At 46.5% G+C, this 15647-nt stretch overlaps 1 protein-coding gene across 2 annotated transcripts in view; it reads left to right on the top strand.

Moving 5' to 3' along the window:
- Window positions 1-467: 467 nt before the first annotated feature.
- The window catches only part of Lyn (LYN proto-oncogene, Src family tyrosine kinase), a 113676-nt gene continuing 98496 nt past the window's right edge, over window positions 468-15647 (top strand). For both annotated transcript variants that reach the window (XM_040741501.1, XM_040741500.1), the window contains exon 1: window positions 468-720. The gene's annotated coding sequence lies outside the window, so the exon portion shown is untranslated. The remainder of the gene's footprint in view (window positions 721-15647) is intronic.

Here is a 15647-nt window from a genome sequence, read left to right as displayed (position 1 = left end):
CCCTACTCCTCACTCCAGTGAAAGTCTTGAGCACTCTTCGCACACCTTTAAGGAATTTGCTCTGTTTTGATTAAAGAGCCCCTGAGCATCAACTCTTTGGTACCCCTTTCTCAGAGGAAAGCTCCAAACACCGCAGTACTCCGAGCCTGCTACCTCTGCTCTCGGGCACACACCACTTCTGACCCGTTGAGGAATTGGGTGGGAAGGAAAGGCAAAGCGGTGTGGAAGTTTTCTCGACTACTGAGGTCCCCCAGATCTTCCTAAGGAAGAATGCCAGTTCCGAGGCTACCCCTACTCTCCCAGCCTGCATGCCCTGTCTCCAAAGTCTGATTGCTTGCAAAACCCTGTGCGATGGCCACACAAAATACCAAACCTTGGACAGGAACCAAACGGTCACTTCCCCCGCCCTCCCAGCACAGTATGCAAATCCGAACACCAGGAAGTAGCTGGGACCTCTTGGCCGAGCCCAGCGACAGCCAGTTCCTCTCCCACCGAGCCGGGCCCGGGGCGCCTCCCGGCCGTCGCTCTGCAGCTAGTAGCCTGCTGCAGGCCGGGCACTGTTCCCCGCGCAGTGTGCCCGCAAGCGCCGGCCACGCGTCCTGCGACCCGGGCCGGCAGCTGCTTCCCAGGCGGGCTCCGCAGGGCCGTCCCGTCGTGAGCGCAGCTTTGAACTTAAGTCACCGTGGAGTTCCGCCGCCCTGAAACTTCCACCGCGAGCGAGTGAGTCAGGGGCTCGAACGCGAGGTGGGCGCCAAGGGTGGACCGGGCAGAGAGCCGGGGCTAGGCCACTGACGAAGCACAGGTCGCTTGTTTGGCTAGGGACCCGGGGATTTGGCACAGCAACAGCGGCGGCAGCAAAGGTCGCGCGCCGTTTCTTGTCGGCGCTCACCCCGGGTGGTGAGAGCATTTAGATGCCACCAGCCCGGGGTGACTGTGACTCGGTCGAGCGGGGACGCGGGGGCGGCGGCTCCGCAGGTGTCCTCAGCCGAGCGGCGCGGGGGCGTGGTGGGAGGTGCGCACAGAGTGGGCGTCCCTGGGTTTCTGGCGTGGGCCACCTGCGGGCCGCACTCCGGCTTCTGTTCCGTGACAGGGAAGCCTTGGTCCAGTCGGAAAGGAGCGGGCGGGGATTCTGCAGGGGGTCACCTGGGATGCACTATCTATTTGGTCGTTCGGCAAGACCCTGGGTCCCCAGGGATGAGAAGGGGGGTTTGGTCCTGGTCCTCTCTAAGGCTGGCGGTTGGCTGTGGTCCCTGGTGACTGGGGCAAGGTGGTGACGTCGAGCGGCTACCGCAGAGCCTGGAGCTCGACCTCCCGCGGAGCCGGGTTTCTCTCCGCCGGCAGCGGAGTCGTCCGCCGCCTTGGCCAAGAGGAAGCTAGAGTTATTTTAAGAATTCAGGGATGCCTTTCCTTCGGGCTGGGGGAAGGGTGTATGTGACAGTTCCCACTCGCCTGCCTTATCTTGACTGGCTGTAGTGGCTTCCCCATGCTGTTTATGTAGTGTTTTTTCCAATAACCCCGCTGCTCAGGGCGCTTGTGGTTGTCCCGTTGAGTATCCATGTTTGTGTTAACGATGCCAATCCGCTCAACTTCCTTGCCACTCAGAATGCAGGTGGGAATCTAGGCCATGCAGCCTCGCAGCTGTGTGTGACTGCGGATTATTGAAGTTGCCGGTTTGGGTTTCCTCGTAATTCAGAATGAACCTACCCGATAGGTTCAGTACACTGAAAGTCTCGGACTTACGCCGCGTTATGTAAATGTCACTTGGTACACTGACGGTAAAGACGAGCCGTCTGACTTTTGAAAAATCTGCCTAATAAAGACCTGAAAGGTGTGCTGTCCCAGGGCTTCCTGATTCCCTCATTCCACCGTGAGGCCCTGAGCTAGCACGGGAGACGCTGGACTCCTGCCTTGCTCCTGAAGCTCACCTGGCTGTAGGGTGTTTTCTCTGCATTTTTTAGGGAAACAGGCTCTACCCTGCGGGGTGCAGGAACTTCTCTAGCCCTTTTTCAGTGAGGGGAACCCTTCCTCCCCCAACACTGCCTATCCAGACTCTTATTTGGGGCTAAGCGTGGTGATTTGGGGTTTTGTTGTTTTTTGTTTTTTAAATTTGGCTCACAAGAGCCTTTGGTGATGGAGTCTCTTGGGCTGTGAGTCTGGTGGTCTTCTGAGCCAGGGAAGAGGCCGGCAGGTGTGAAGGAAGAGAGGCCAGGGTCCAGGAATCCTGATGTGTGGTGCAGGCACCATTTGTCAGAGTTGAAAGTTTAGAACACCCACTTGCCATGTATTGAGTCAGTGTTTCCTCATGGGCAGCAGCAGTTATATTGGGATAGGTCCATGTTTATAGACTGTTCATCCTGAAATGACAATGCCAAGACAACAACTTTATCTCTTTTGTCCAAAATGAAGGTGACTGGTGCTTGATAGGTGCTCAGAGGAGATTGCTTGGAAGGAGGCAGGAAGGTGTGCCCCATTGGACACTCTGAGCCGCAAGCTTCCGGCCCCTCTGTCTTTCTGTAACAAGGGTGGGAAGACATTGGCTCTGGAAATCCCAGTTGTGGGCAGTTCTGTGTCTTTGGAGGAGGTCTTGATGTGCAGTAAGACAGTCTCTGCAGAGGGAGTCACACTCTTTATCTTAGAGTCCCTGGTGCTTTGTAATGCTCCCCCTTCCACTGCTAGTGACTCCCCTTCAGCACAAAGAGTAGCCCTGCCCAGCTTTGCAGATGAGTGACTTTGAAGACCTTAGTGTTTGTGTTCAGAGATAAATTACAGAAGATCTGATTAGAGATGTCAGTTAGCAAAATGACACCATGTGATCACATATAAGCCTACACTGATTTCATAAATCAGAATACAATATGCACACATACACAGTATAAGACATTGTTACATCTCACTGGGACCAATGATCCCTAGGATGCATACACTTATGCAACATTGAAGGGCCACCACAATCAGTAGGAAATTATTCAGTGACACATTGACAATGGATCCAGGCTGGAGCCTTTCTGATGTTATAAAAAGAGGCACTTGTCTGAGGTGAAAGGTTAAATGGTCTTTGGATATTACAGGTATGTGTTCTGACTGCTCCTGCCTTGCAGTAGCAACTACTTAAAATAAAATTATTACTTAGTACATATTTGAGAAAGAGAATCGGGGAGTAATTTTCTTTACCTATTTGGTAGTTTTCTGAAGTGCGTATGGGGATATGTAGGAGTGGATCTCCACGAAGCCATCTCCCGTGTTTTCAGTACCATTTCCTCTTTAGTGAGGGAAATCCACAATAACTGCTAAGGTAACCCTGTATGTCTGCTGGCACAGCCTTGCTTATGACACTAATTAGCCAGCAATGTCCGAAGACTGTCAACAGACTTCTCCCTGCCATTGCTAGAAACACCTTGCCCAAGAACTCTGCCAACTCTACGTAACTGTTATAACAAGACTGTTATTCCAGATGGAGACAGAAAGCCTGTAGGATCCATGTCGAAGCCGTGCCTGATTTTCTGAGTGCCTGCTGTGGGCAAGCCAGTGGCTGGCCCAGTATTCATCTTGCTATAGTCATTGCTTCCCAGCTCTGAGAGCTAATAACGAAGAGAAGGAAATGGAAGAGGAAGTTTCTTTTCCAGTCAGAAATACTGAAATATTTCTACAGCTGCCCAGTTTCCTGATGCTTAGATTGTGAAATTTTGAGTAAACTGTGTCATCATTTCCAACATTTAAGTTCCCATTTGAGGAAGACACTCAAATTTAGAAGATGGGGTGTTACTTGAGGGGTGAGAAACTGTGTGACAGGCCAGTGTCAAGACTTAGGCCTTCTCTCATCTTTGTCTCAAGTTATTTAGAAGGACTTTCTGTAATGTTGAATACAAGCTTAAATAATTAAATCAAATTCTGGCGGCTAGAGTCTGCCATAGCCTTAGCTCTTTATTTTTTGAGCCCCCCCCCCGCCCTTTTTGCTCTGGCTTTCATTTTCCCTTCTTATAGGATAAGCCATTGAAATTGTTGTTGGCGATGAAACCGTTTCTTGAAGTTGAGTTCACAGTCAGGACACAGTTCTCTGCTGGTCCTGCTGACTTCACAGTGTTCCATCAGCCTGCAATACATTTGCAGTGTGACTTCTTCGTCTCACAAACGCACCCTCCTCGTGGCTGGCATGATGCTAGTTGGCCAATTAGGGAAAGGGTTTTATTTGTCCTCATTAATACAGCCACAGCCACCGTTCAGAAGGTTGCTATCCCTAAATGCTGTCCCATAAAACCACACAGATGCGAAAATCACTTTTAAGACCTGGTCTCAAAGGTTCCAGACTTGTTTCAAACTCACTGTGAGGCTGAGGATGACCTTGAACTCCTGGTAAAGCTTGCCTCCTCTTAAGTGCTGAGATTACAGGTGTGTACCACCGTGTCTGACTCACTCACACAGGAGTTTGAGAGGCAGTTTCCTAAATGTCTTATCAACCAACGAGAAGCCTTCTTATATGTGTAGCCTAGACTGTTTTTTAGTTTATTTTCTTTCCTAAGCTTTGTTTTTTTTTTTTTTTTTTTTTGGTTTTTCGAGACAGAGTTTCTCTGTATTGTTTTGGAGGCTGTACTGGAACTCGCTCTATAGACCAGGCTGGCCTTGAACTCACAGAGATCCACCTGCGTCTGCCTCCCAAGTGCTGGGATTAAAGGCGTGCACCACCAACGCCCGGCTTCTTTCCTAAGCTTTATACATTTCAAATCATTATTGCCTTTTGTGTCCACCCTCACCTGTCTGTGAGATCTGAAACTTCCCTTGCCAACTTTCTAACTCTAGGCCACACTGATTGGAAGCTACTCTCAGAAAGTTCCCTCCTTTCTCTATACTAGGAAAACATTTCATGGGAAGCTATACCAACTTGGAGGGGCCACTCCTAAGTGCTGAGAGTCCACAGGGAGACTGTCGAGGTGGACCAGTGTTCACTCTGTTTCCCGAAGCCCTGATGGCTGTATGGTGTTTGGTTTAAGTGGGTGCCCCACTCTTCCTGTAAGTGTCAACTCCCACGGGGCAGAGGGAATGGAGAAACTGGTCTCTGAGAGGCTCTCTGGAGAGGGAGGACCACTTCTGCTTTCCACGGGAAGGCTGTGATGCTGAGAGCAGAACTCGGCCCCAGGGAGAAGGCACAAAGGAAGTGATACCCCCAACGCCCTGCACACTCCAGTCATTTGCCTGTGGGGCCCCTCCCTTCAAATCACCCAGAATTGTTTTTCTCTTAGGGTTCTTTCTTCTACCCCTGCTTGGTCTGTGGGTTCACAGTCAGTTTTTCCTGGAGAGAGACAGAAGAGATGGATGGATGGATGGATGGATGAATGGATGGATGGATGGATGAAGGGAGGGAGGAAGGGTGACACGTGGAGGAAGTTTGTAGACTCTCCTCAGGTAAGGACCTCCAGCAGGAAGTTGTATATTTTGAGGTATACAGTCTTGATTTTTTCCAGCACCAGAAAGATGTATGTTTTGAAATTTCCCCTCATGGAAACGCAAAGTAAAATTTCACAATTGTTAAATGTTTGCTGTCTTGACGATAGTAGTTTTGGGCTGTTTTTAAGGCTCCTGAATTATCATCTTTCATTAAACTCTTGGAATGCAGCAATGACTGTCAGATCCCCACAAGCATAGTGTGTCTTAGAAACACATCTTATGTATGCCCACAGCATGCAGAAACAAGCGGACAGACAAAAAGGCCATCAAAATCTGACTAAGGAGCCTTCTTTTGTATTGGGGTGCTTGGGAGTCCTCCCGAGTCAGCTTGGGGGCCCTGCTGGGCTGCAGGTGAGCAGAGGTGAGCCTGGGCCTGGCTGGAGATTTATTAGAGTAATACAAATTCAGCTGGTTGGGGTGGTACAGGCCGGTAGTACCAGGTACTCAAGAGGCCGAGACGGGAGGGTCAGTCGTTTGACCTCTGGAGTTTGGGGCCAGCCTGCTCCAAACAGATCCCATTTAAAAGCAAACTGAAGCAGGGTGGTGGCACAGACCTTTGATCCCAGTATTCATGAGGCAGAGGCAGGCGGATCTCTTTGAATTTGAGGCCAGCCTGCTCAAAACAGTGAGATCCCATTTAAACTCAAACCAAACGCAAACAATTCAAATCCAAGAGGCATCTATTCATACAATAGAAAAACTTGTAAATGCTTCTAAAATAGCATTTGATTAAACTTCCTAATATGGCAAAATGTTCTTTTCTTTTCTCGTCATGGGTTTTTCTGTGTGCAAACGCATCAGGAGGTGAGAGGTTGGGGCTCCTCATTGACAGTTCTCCTAAGTCTCTGAGTCTAAGCCAGAGCTCGCGAGTACAGCTGTCTGTCTTCTAAGGCTGGAGTCATGTGCTTGTGGGTCCTGGACCCCAGGTTTGAGCTGCGTATGCTGTAGCCATGGAGCCATCTCCTTAGCCCAAAAGTGCTTTTTAAAAGCTGAGTACAACCAGGGAGTGATGAGAGTGGGAGGAACAGCCTTCTTCCGGGAAGAGTCCCTAATAGTGCAGTACCAAGTGGTCAATCCCAAGATCAGGTAACATTACACAGACTGAGCAGGTTGTATATCCTATAGGAATACAAACGCACACTCACACACGCGCGCGCACACACACACACACACACACACAACAATTAAAGAAAAAGGCCAGGAATTTGATAACCAGCAAGGGGGAATGCATGGTATGCATTAAAGGGAGAAATGATATAATTGTATTGTAATTTCAAAAAAAATATAAAAAGCAATAAATCTTCAAACATTTTTAACTGATATACTAAAATAGTATACATTTGTGAAGTGCCGTATGTTTTAATACATATCTACATTGCATACTGTTTAAACCAGAATAAATCTGTCCCTGCCACAATTTGCATTTGGAATGTTTCCCAAAGTTCTTTGTGTTTAAGGCTTCACTCCCAGCCTCGTGCTGTGTGGAGGAAGTGGACATTCCCAGAGGAGGGCTCACGGGAGGTCTTCAGGTCATTTTTGCTGCTCTCTTAGAAGCTACAGTGGGTTCTCAGGCCCTCCCGCTTCCTCTGCTTTATTTCCTAGTGCTGAGATGAGTATGTTTCTGTGCCACTTGCTTCAACCACAATGTGCCTCTTTGTCATAGGCCCAAAGCATAGGGACGATGGATCATGGACTGCTCCACTCACATCTGACGCCAAAATAAAATGCTTCCTTTTATAAAAACATAAATAAATAAAACAGCTAAAGAAAAACTGGTAGGTAAGATGATAGCATTCCTGAGATAATACTCATAGGTGGGAAATGCTAGTTATCAGATCTGCATATCGATTTTTGTATTCTAAAGTTGTAATCGTGTTTTCTCCCCCTGGAAGATGGATGAATGCTGATTTGTTTATTTGTTTACTGTGGTTCTGGGAATTAAATCTAGGGCCTTGTGTATACTGAACAAGCATTCTATCACTCCCAACTCTTATCTTCACTTTACCACATTTGTTTATTTGTTTACTTATTGGTGTGATACTGGCAAGCACACTACCACCAAGTCCAATTCCCATCCCTTTCAAACTACTCAGAGGTGAGTGAGTATTCTACTCCCTAGAGGGCATTCCTCTCACAAAGGATCTCCTTCATCCTTCCCACAAGAGCAGAAGAGGAAACAGAGAAAACCCCTGGTGCAGAGCCCCAGCTCCTGCTTTGTGGATGTGAAATGCCCAGGATGCTGTGAAATCCCCACGGTTGTCAGCCAAGGACAAACTGTAGCCTTGTGTGTTGTCTGCGCTACTGTCTTGTCAGCATACAGGTGGAAAAGCAAGGCTGTCAGAACAGTCTTCTTTCATGACAAGACAGCCATAAAAGTACCTGAGTCAAGATGATCGGAAACCCTCCCATTAAGCATATTTTGGATTTAAAATATATTATTTTGAAACAGTGTCTCTCTAAGTTTTTCAGGCTGGCCTTGAATGCTCACCCATGTTCATTTCAGGGTAATTCAGACTAACCAAGGAGCAGAGGAATGTGCTGCCTGTACAGTAGGCTATTCAGCCCAAAAGAGAAGGGCTTTCTGGCCCTTGGTACAACAAAAGAAACTCTGAGGATGCTATGCAGAGTGAAGCAGGCCACGGAAGACACTGTGTGATTGCTCTTACATCCCTGGACTAGTCAATCCATAGTGACAAGAAATAGGATGGCAGCTTCCGGGGGCTGTGAGGAGGTTAGGATGGGGGGATACTGTCTAATGGGTACAGGGCTCCAGTTTTTCAAGATGAAACGGGTTCTGAAAAAGGATGGTAGCAATTGCTTAAAATAGTGTCTTTAATAGATATCTTAAAATAGTACAGAGGTAAATTTTATGCTAGGTATATTTTTGCTAAAATTATAAACATCAACTTTAAAAAGTCGATGAGCAGAAATATGGACTGAGGGTGATTTTCAGGATATGTCATTGAGTTAGGTATATCACCTTTCTTCTGACTTGGGCTTGCCTTATCAAGCTGGCTGGTGTGCCCTCTCTGGCGTGAGTGTCTTAAGGTTTCTAGTGCTGTGATAAAAACCATGGTCAAAAGTAACTCAGGGAGGAAAGGGTTTATTTCTTTGTTTGCTTCCATATCACAGTGCACCATCAACGGAAGTTAGAGCAGGAACTCAAGGCAGGGACTGAAGCAGAGACTGTGGAGGATGCTGCTTACTGGCTTGCTGTCCATGGCTTCATCAGCCTGCTGTCTCATGCTATGCAGGACCACTTTCCCAGGGATGTCACTGCCCACAGTGAGCTGGGCCTTCCCATACCAATCATTAACCAAGGCAGCCCCCCCCCCCAAGGCTTGTCTACAACCAATGTTTTGGAGGCATTTTCTCAAAAGCCCCTCTTTTCAGATATGTCTTGGCTTGTGCCAAGTTGACAAAAATCAACCAGCTGCGTGGGATGCTTGACGGGGGGCTTTCATCATCTTACTCAATGCAAGAAACTGCAGATTTCTGGATGGCAAAGCAGTACACTAGCAGTGAGGAGATAGCTGGTATGGTTACAAGGAAGTTCACCACAGTAGGGCCTGTGCAGTAGAAGGTAAGGAGGAAGGTTCTTTTCCTTTTTAAAAAACCAACTCATCCTGCCCACAGGGATCTCACCTGTGGAATAGATTCTCTGTACTAAGAGGTTTGTTATTGCTTATAGAATCCTTTAGATACAGTGAGAATTTGTTTCCACCAATAGTTTCAGAATCTTGGGGCCTGGCTTTAGTGTGGGGGGCTCTCTTCCTTGGGGTGATGGGCTGAGACCTGACCATCATCGTGCATTGCGGCATCATGGGCCTCCAAGGGCACTTTACCATCAGTGTGTGAGTGTTCCCTGGATAAATATTTGTTATTCTTCAACTCTGGCACTCGTGGACTCTCTTAATCCATCCTTCATTTAGAGTTCATTGAGTTAATGGTTCCTAAAGGTATTTTCTGAACTAATGATTCTGCTATTTCTAGCCATGTTCTTCCTTTTCTTCCTTTCTGGGGAATGGGACCCAGGGCCTGTACAAACTAGATAAACATTCTACTGCTGAACAGCCCCCCTGGCTTGAAAGGATGTAATTATTACCTGTGGATGTTCGTGTGGGAAGGAGCAGTGGGATGCTCTCTTGTGCACATCTGTGCACATGTGGTGGGCAGAGGAAGATGCCCGTGCCTTTCTCAGGCATATTTCCATTGAACCTGGAGCTCACCGATTCTGCTGGACTGGCTAGTCATTGAGCCTCAAGGTCCTCTTGTCTCTGTCTTCCCAGCATTGGGGTTATAGGCAGGTGTCACCTCATCTGGCTTTTCCCACAGTGTTGGGGATAGGAACCCAGATTCTTAGGAATGTACAGAGAAACGTCTCCCCAACCCCTTGAAAGAATATTTCTGTTGGAGGTCTTTGTCATAAGCTCCAGGGGATTTTTCTTACATTTTTTCTGCGATGGAGTGTCTTGTGTTAAGCGGCACAGTGTAGACAAGTACAGAAAGAGACGTCTAGGCAGTATGTGTTCTGGTGTAATGAATGACAAGCTGACCAAGTAAGCGGCCGTGCTGGCATGGGGCTGCCCATAGCACCCAGCGGGCTGTACATACACCACAGTGCTGGCATGGGGCTGCCCATAGCACACAGCGGGCTGTGCATACACCACAGTGCTGTCTCAAATGCACCCACCTTCCTGCTTCTACTTGTAATTCAGTTTCTAAGGCAGGTAGGCTTTTTATTTCATTTATCTATTTATTTATTTACTTGTTTGTTTGTTTGTTTGTTTATTTATTTGGTTTTTCGAGACGGGGTTTCTCTGTGGCTTTGCAGGCTGTCCTGGAACTTGCTCTTGTAGACCATGCTGGTCTCAGACTCACAGAGATCCGCCTGCCTCTGTCTCCCAAGTGCTGGGATTAAAGGCATGCACCACCACCACCTGGTTCAGGCAGACTTTTTAAACAACACAGTATAAGGAACTGAGAAGCAAAAAAAGCCAGTTGGTCACACAAACAGACGTTTTCATGCTGCGTGTCTGGCTAACTCTAGCTTCTCCGCGTGTTGGACCTACGGCCATTGCCGGGAGTCAGCTCTTGTCCTGCTATACACCCTGGGTATGTAGTTGCTGTATTTCTCAAACCTCAGTTTGATCTGAGCCTTATTTAAGTGCCTTTTATTTGTCCATTAGCTAGCAAAGTTAGTTGGCACCAGGGATGTACAGGTTCTTTTCCTACCCAGTCCTCACAGGGAAGCTAATTTCTAAATGCAAATGTGACTGGATAATTTCTACTGACTCAGTGCCATCAGGCGTCCTGACAGTGACACAGTGCCAGTGTCGATGCTGGCTTTGAAGCTCTGTGGACTCAGTGACTCTTCTGAGGTTAAGTCAGATCCATATTCTGATGTCAAGGGACACAGCATCTTCATTACTGGCTGCTCAGTTTCCATGTGAGCTATTTTGCATATTTGATTTTGTTGGGGGAGAAGCATAATTTGACCTGTGGAATTTGTTAATCCATGAAGCCATGCTTTATTTATTCATCATTCAGAAAACATTTCTTGGATGCTCAGTGCTCATAAATATGCATGTGATTGGCTGGCAGTTAGAGCCACTAGTCTCAAAAGCAGAGTTGTTCCATATATAAACCCAGCCTCCACACCCTTACTTCTGTAATCAAATTTGAATTGAATTTTTTGTTTTAATTTATACTGGTATAAGCAACTACAGATCCTTTGGCTCTTATTACCTGAACAATGAAGCATAACAGCTACTTACACAGCACATATACTGTATAGGCATCTTAAATAATCCAGTGATGACCTAAAGTGTAGAGGAAATGTGCATAGGTTATATGAACATGGCATGCTACTTTATGTAACAGACTTGAGCATCCACAGGCTTGAGCATCCATAGATTTTGGTATCTGCAGACAGCTGTACTCAGAAAATTAAAGTGCTTTTAGAAACTGGGTGAAAAGTCTAAATTTTTGTTAAAAAAAAAAAGTATGAGCATACCAGGCAGTGGAGTTGTGAGGCAGCTATGTTTGCTGTGCAAAGTTTCAAATGATAGCCTGCAGGCTTGCTGAGCCTGGGGTGACAGTTCTCAGTCCCTGACTTCAGTGAGTTCCTTCTCACTGCAGGGCCTGAGGTTCAGTGGCTACGTTCCCACTGCCTGACCCTGTTGGCAACCAGGGGCTGCTGTAAAGGACAGAGCTAGGAGTCAGTTCTGGGAATAGAGGAGAGCATTGGACCCAGGAGCCCCATCAGAGCAGAGTGACTTCCAGGGGAAGAAGGGAATTCCTCAGTTGCAAAGCAAAAAAACAACAGAAACCCCAGTAGCTTAGCTGGATCCCTGCCTCTCTTGGCAAAGACTGCAGGACATGGATTAGCACCAAGATAAGTTGTGATGTCATAGTTACAAACTAAGACTTGGGCTGGGTCCTGGTGGACACTCTGTCTGGCACTAGTGTTGGGACATTAGCTGATGTTCCTTAAGCTCTCCAGGCTTCATTTTCTGTCACATGAAATGGTGCTAACAGAGGCTTGTCTGCTATTCCACGTAGTTGTTATAGAAATGGAGTGAAATTATGCGAGCTCCACTTATTGTGACAACACACCCAAGATGTTGAACCTATGCTTTGCTTCCTGAGCTTGGAGGTTTTAGTTTAAGATCCAGTGATGTCATTGCTTGGGCCTCTGATGAAGCTGTGAATCATAAGAAGAAACTAATCATGAACCAAAACAATCATGCTTCATGAGCCAAACAACCAAGAGAAAGGGAGAGACAGGGTTTCGTGATTCCCTTCAAGTGACCTGCGTACCTCACAGATGGCCCAGCTACCTAAAGTCTGTATAGCACTTCTCAGTGTCTCCACTCTGGGGATGAAGGCCTTTGGGGGACACTCATCCAAACTGTAATAATTTCTGCTCGTGTTTTGAGGACTCCAACTTAATGCAGACATTTGGCAATTGGTTGTTTGGTCAGTCAGTTGGTCTGTCTGTCTGTCTATCATTCTGTGTACCTAAAGTGTTTCAGAATTCCTGGGCATAAATAATCCTGCTTCCATCTCTCAAGTTGTTGGGACCACAGGTGCCCCACGGTCCTAGGATTACGGGAGTGTCGCCAAGTCTGACAGGAAGTTTTTTATTCTTAGATGATCCTCAAGCGTCATGTGAAGGAGACAGTAGGTTTTCTGTTTGCTTGTTTGTTTTGTTTTACAGATTGTATAAATAAGCAAAGAATAAAAAGACTTGCCTAATATAACAAAGTGCACTCCTCAGCTCTTCACCTCTAAAATAGAGAGCCGTGGTACCTGAGAATAGAATTGGCTTTCCCTAAGGTCAAGGACCACATAGACTCTCTGATTGTATAGTGACCTTGGCCAAATTTTTCCTCACAAAGTGATAAGGAACAACCCCCAGTGCTATTAAATAAAACTTTGAGCCAGGCATGATGGTGCACACCTGTAATTCCATCTCTTGGGAGGCACAGACTGATGGATCTCTGTGAGTTCAAGGTTAGCCTGATCTACAGAGTGAGTTCCAGAACATCCAGGTTTACACAGAGAAGCCCCATCTTAATACAAAACAAAACAACCAAAACCAACCAAACAAAAAACCTTTGTTCTTTGGTTCTTATTGCTGTTATAAAAGAAATTTCATAAAAAGGTTTTTTCTATTGTATCTTTTAGACCTATTTATTTATTTTATGTGTATGGTCGTTTTGGCTGCATACAGATCTGTGCACCACTTGAGTGGCTGGTGCCCAAGGAGGCCAGAAGAGTGCACTGGATCCCCTGAAAGTGGAGTTAGCTACCATGTGAGTGTTGGGAATTGAACATTGTGTGTTATGGATGAGCAGCCAGAGCTCATAACCGTTGAGCCATCTGTCCAGACCCTCCATTGTCCTAGCAGCACCCTCTCCATGACAAGTAAAGACCAGCTAAACATTTCTTACCCAAACGACTGTTTAGGACCAGAGTGCTCTGCGATTTCTTTGCTTTTCAGTTTTTGAAATACATGTACATGTGATATAGCTTAGAGATGGCGATTTAGACTGCAATTCATCACATAAAATCAGGGCTGACATTTTCTTCTTGTGGCTTTTGTTAGAGCTTGCATGTTTCAGATTTTGGAGCATTTCAGGTTTCCAGGTTTCCAGTTAAAGACATTCCCCTGTACATACTTCTTGAAATACTGTGGACTTAATGTATCATAGAGTGTGGTGATTTGAAAGAAAATGGCCCTCAAATGGAGTGGCACTATTAGGAGGTGTGGCTTTGTCGAAGGAGGTGTGGCCTTGTTGGAAGAAGTGTGTCATTGTTGGGGTAGGCTTTGAGGCCTCCTATGCTTAAGCTACTCCTAGTGAACCAGACTACTTACTGTTGCCTTCTGATTAAGATGTAGCCAGCACCATGTCTGCCTGCATGCCACCATGTCCTGCCATGATGATAATGGACTGAACTTCTGAAGATGTCAGCCACCCAATTAGACATTTTTCCTTTATAAGAGTTGCTGTGGTTCATAGTCACTTCACAGCAATAATAACCCTAACGAGGACACAGAGAGCCCAAATTGTTTTCTTTCTTTTTTTTAAACTTATTATTATTTTATGTGCATTGGTGCTTTAGCCATGGGTGTCAAGTCCCCTGGAACTGGAATTACAGTCAGTTGTGAGCTGCCATGTGGGTGCTGGGAATTGAACCCAGGCCCTCTGAAAGAGCAGTCAGTGATCTTAACCATTGAGCCATCTCTCTAGCCTCCCCCTCCCCCATTCCTTTCTTTATGATAAATAGACATTGGGCTTCCTATGAGGAGTTCTGGCAAGCTTGGCTACAGACAATGCTGGCAACCTTGCCACAGTTGGTCTTCTACTTCCTTCTACCTCATTCTTCAACCTGGATTTCCCCTCATTTACATGGAAAACCCGGGGCATCATACACACTTCAAAATACTCAGTTTAGTAGAGATGCATACAATACTCTAAACCATCCAAATAGCCTTTAGAAAGGGTTTTATTTTTAGTTGTGTGTCTGTGTCTGTGTTTAGGCATGTGCATGTATGTGTAGGTGCCTGTGGAGGTCAGAAGACCACGTGGCATCTCCTGAAGCTGGAGTTATGGGCTGTTCCGAGTCACTTGACACGGGTTAGGAAATCCTTGGGTCCTTCGCAAGAGCGGTCAGCACCCTTAACTGCTGAGCCGTCTCCAGCTACCAGAGTAGCGTTTTAAAGATGGTATGTTAGTTACTATTCTTGTTGCCCTGACAAAGTGTCTGGCGAAAGCAGCTTAGGAAATGGTTTGTTTTGCCCCACAGTTTGCCCTGTCCATGATCAGAAGAGCGTGGCAGTGATAGAAGCTCCAGGTGTGAGGGCAACTGCCACACCCATCGTCAGGAAGCTGAGAGGACAGGACTTTCTCCTTTCTTCTCTTCAGGCCAGCATCACAGCCCCTGAGAGAACTCACAGTTAGACAAGGTGTTCCCTCCTCAGTCAAACCTCTGGAAACACCCTCCCAGGTGTTTCCCAGGTGGTTCTAAAAGCCTGTCAATCTGACAGTGAAGATTAACCATCATAATCAGCATACAATTATTTTGCTTTTGAAAAGAATAACAAAAAAGTAAATAGACTTAATGTTAAGAAGTAGTGATTTTTTTTTCTGGCTTGTTCTTTTAGTCAGCTTTTACCTTTTGTTATATAAGCTGGGTGTGATGGCTTTTGCCTGTAGGCTCATCTATGTGGTAGGCTAAGACTTTAGGTTCACTTGAGCCCAGAAATTCTAGGCAACTGTTTTGAATGATGTTTGTTTATAGCTTCTGATGTTTCCCAGACTGAACTCTTTCTATTGTAACTCATTTAGCTTTGCAGACTTTGGAGGTGTAATATATACTGCAGTTTCTGGAAACCGTGTGTGGTGGTGGTGGTGGTGCGTGGAGAAAAGTCTTTCCGCGTCCTTCATTAAGCCAATTACTTAAATTAAGCCTCTTTTCTCTTGATCACCTTAGTCTTTTAAGATAGTGTAAGGCAGTGTGATCCACCTTGGAAGGGAGTCACTGGGAGGAACCCTGCAGAGGAAGGCGAGTTTTCCATTCTTTCTTGCTGAGCAAGGAGCCTGGGGTCATACTCTACCTTAGAGCTCCATGCCAAACCTAAGCCTGAAGGCAGAGCTGGGGTCATCTGGTTTCTACTGTCTACCCCTGCTGTGAGAATG

The sequence above is a fragment of the Mesocricetus auratus genome, unplaced genomic scaffold (genome assembly GCF_017639785.1).
Source record: "Mesocricetus auratus isolate SY011 unplaced genomic scaffold, BCM_Maur_2.0 Super-Scaffold_6730, whole genome shotgun sequence".
Lineage (NCBI taxonomy): Eukaryota > Metazoa > Chordata > Mammalia > Rodentia > Cricetidae > Mesocricetus > Mesocricetus auratus.
This window is presented reverse-complemented; position numbering and strand designations above follow the sequence as displayed.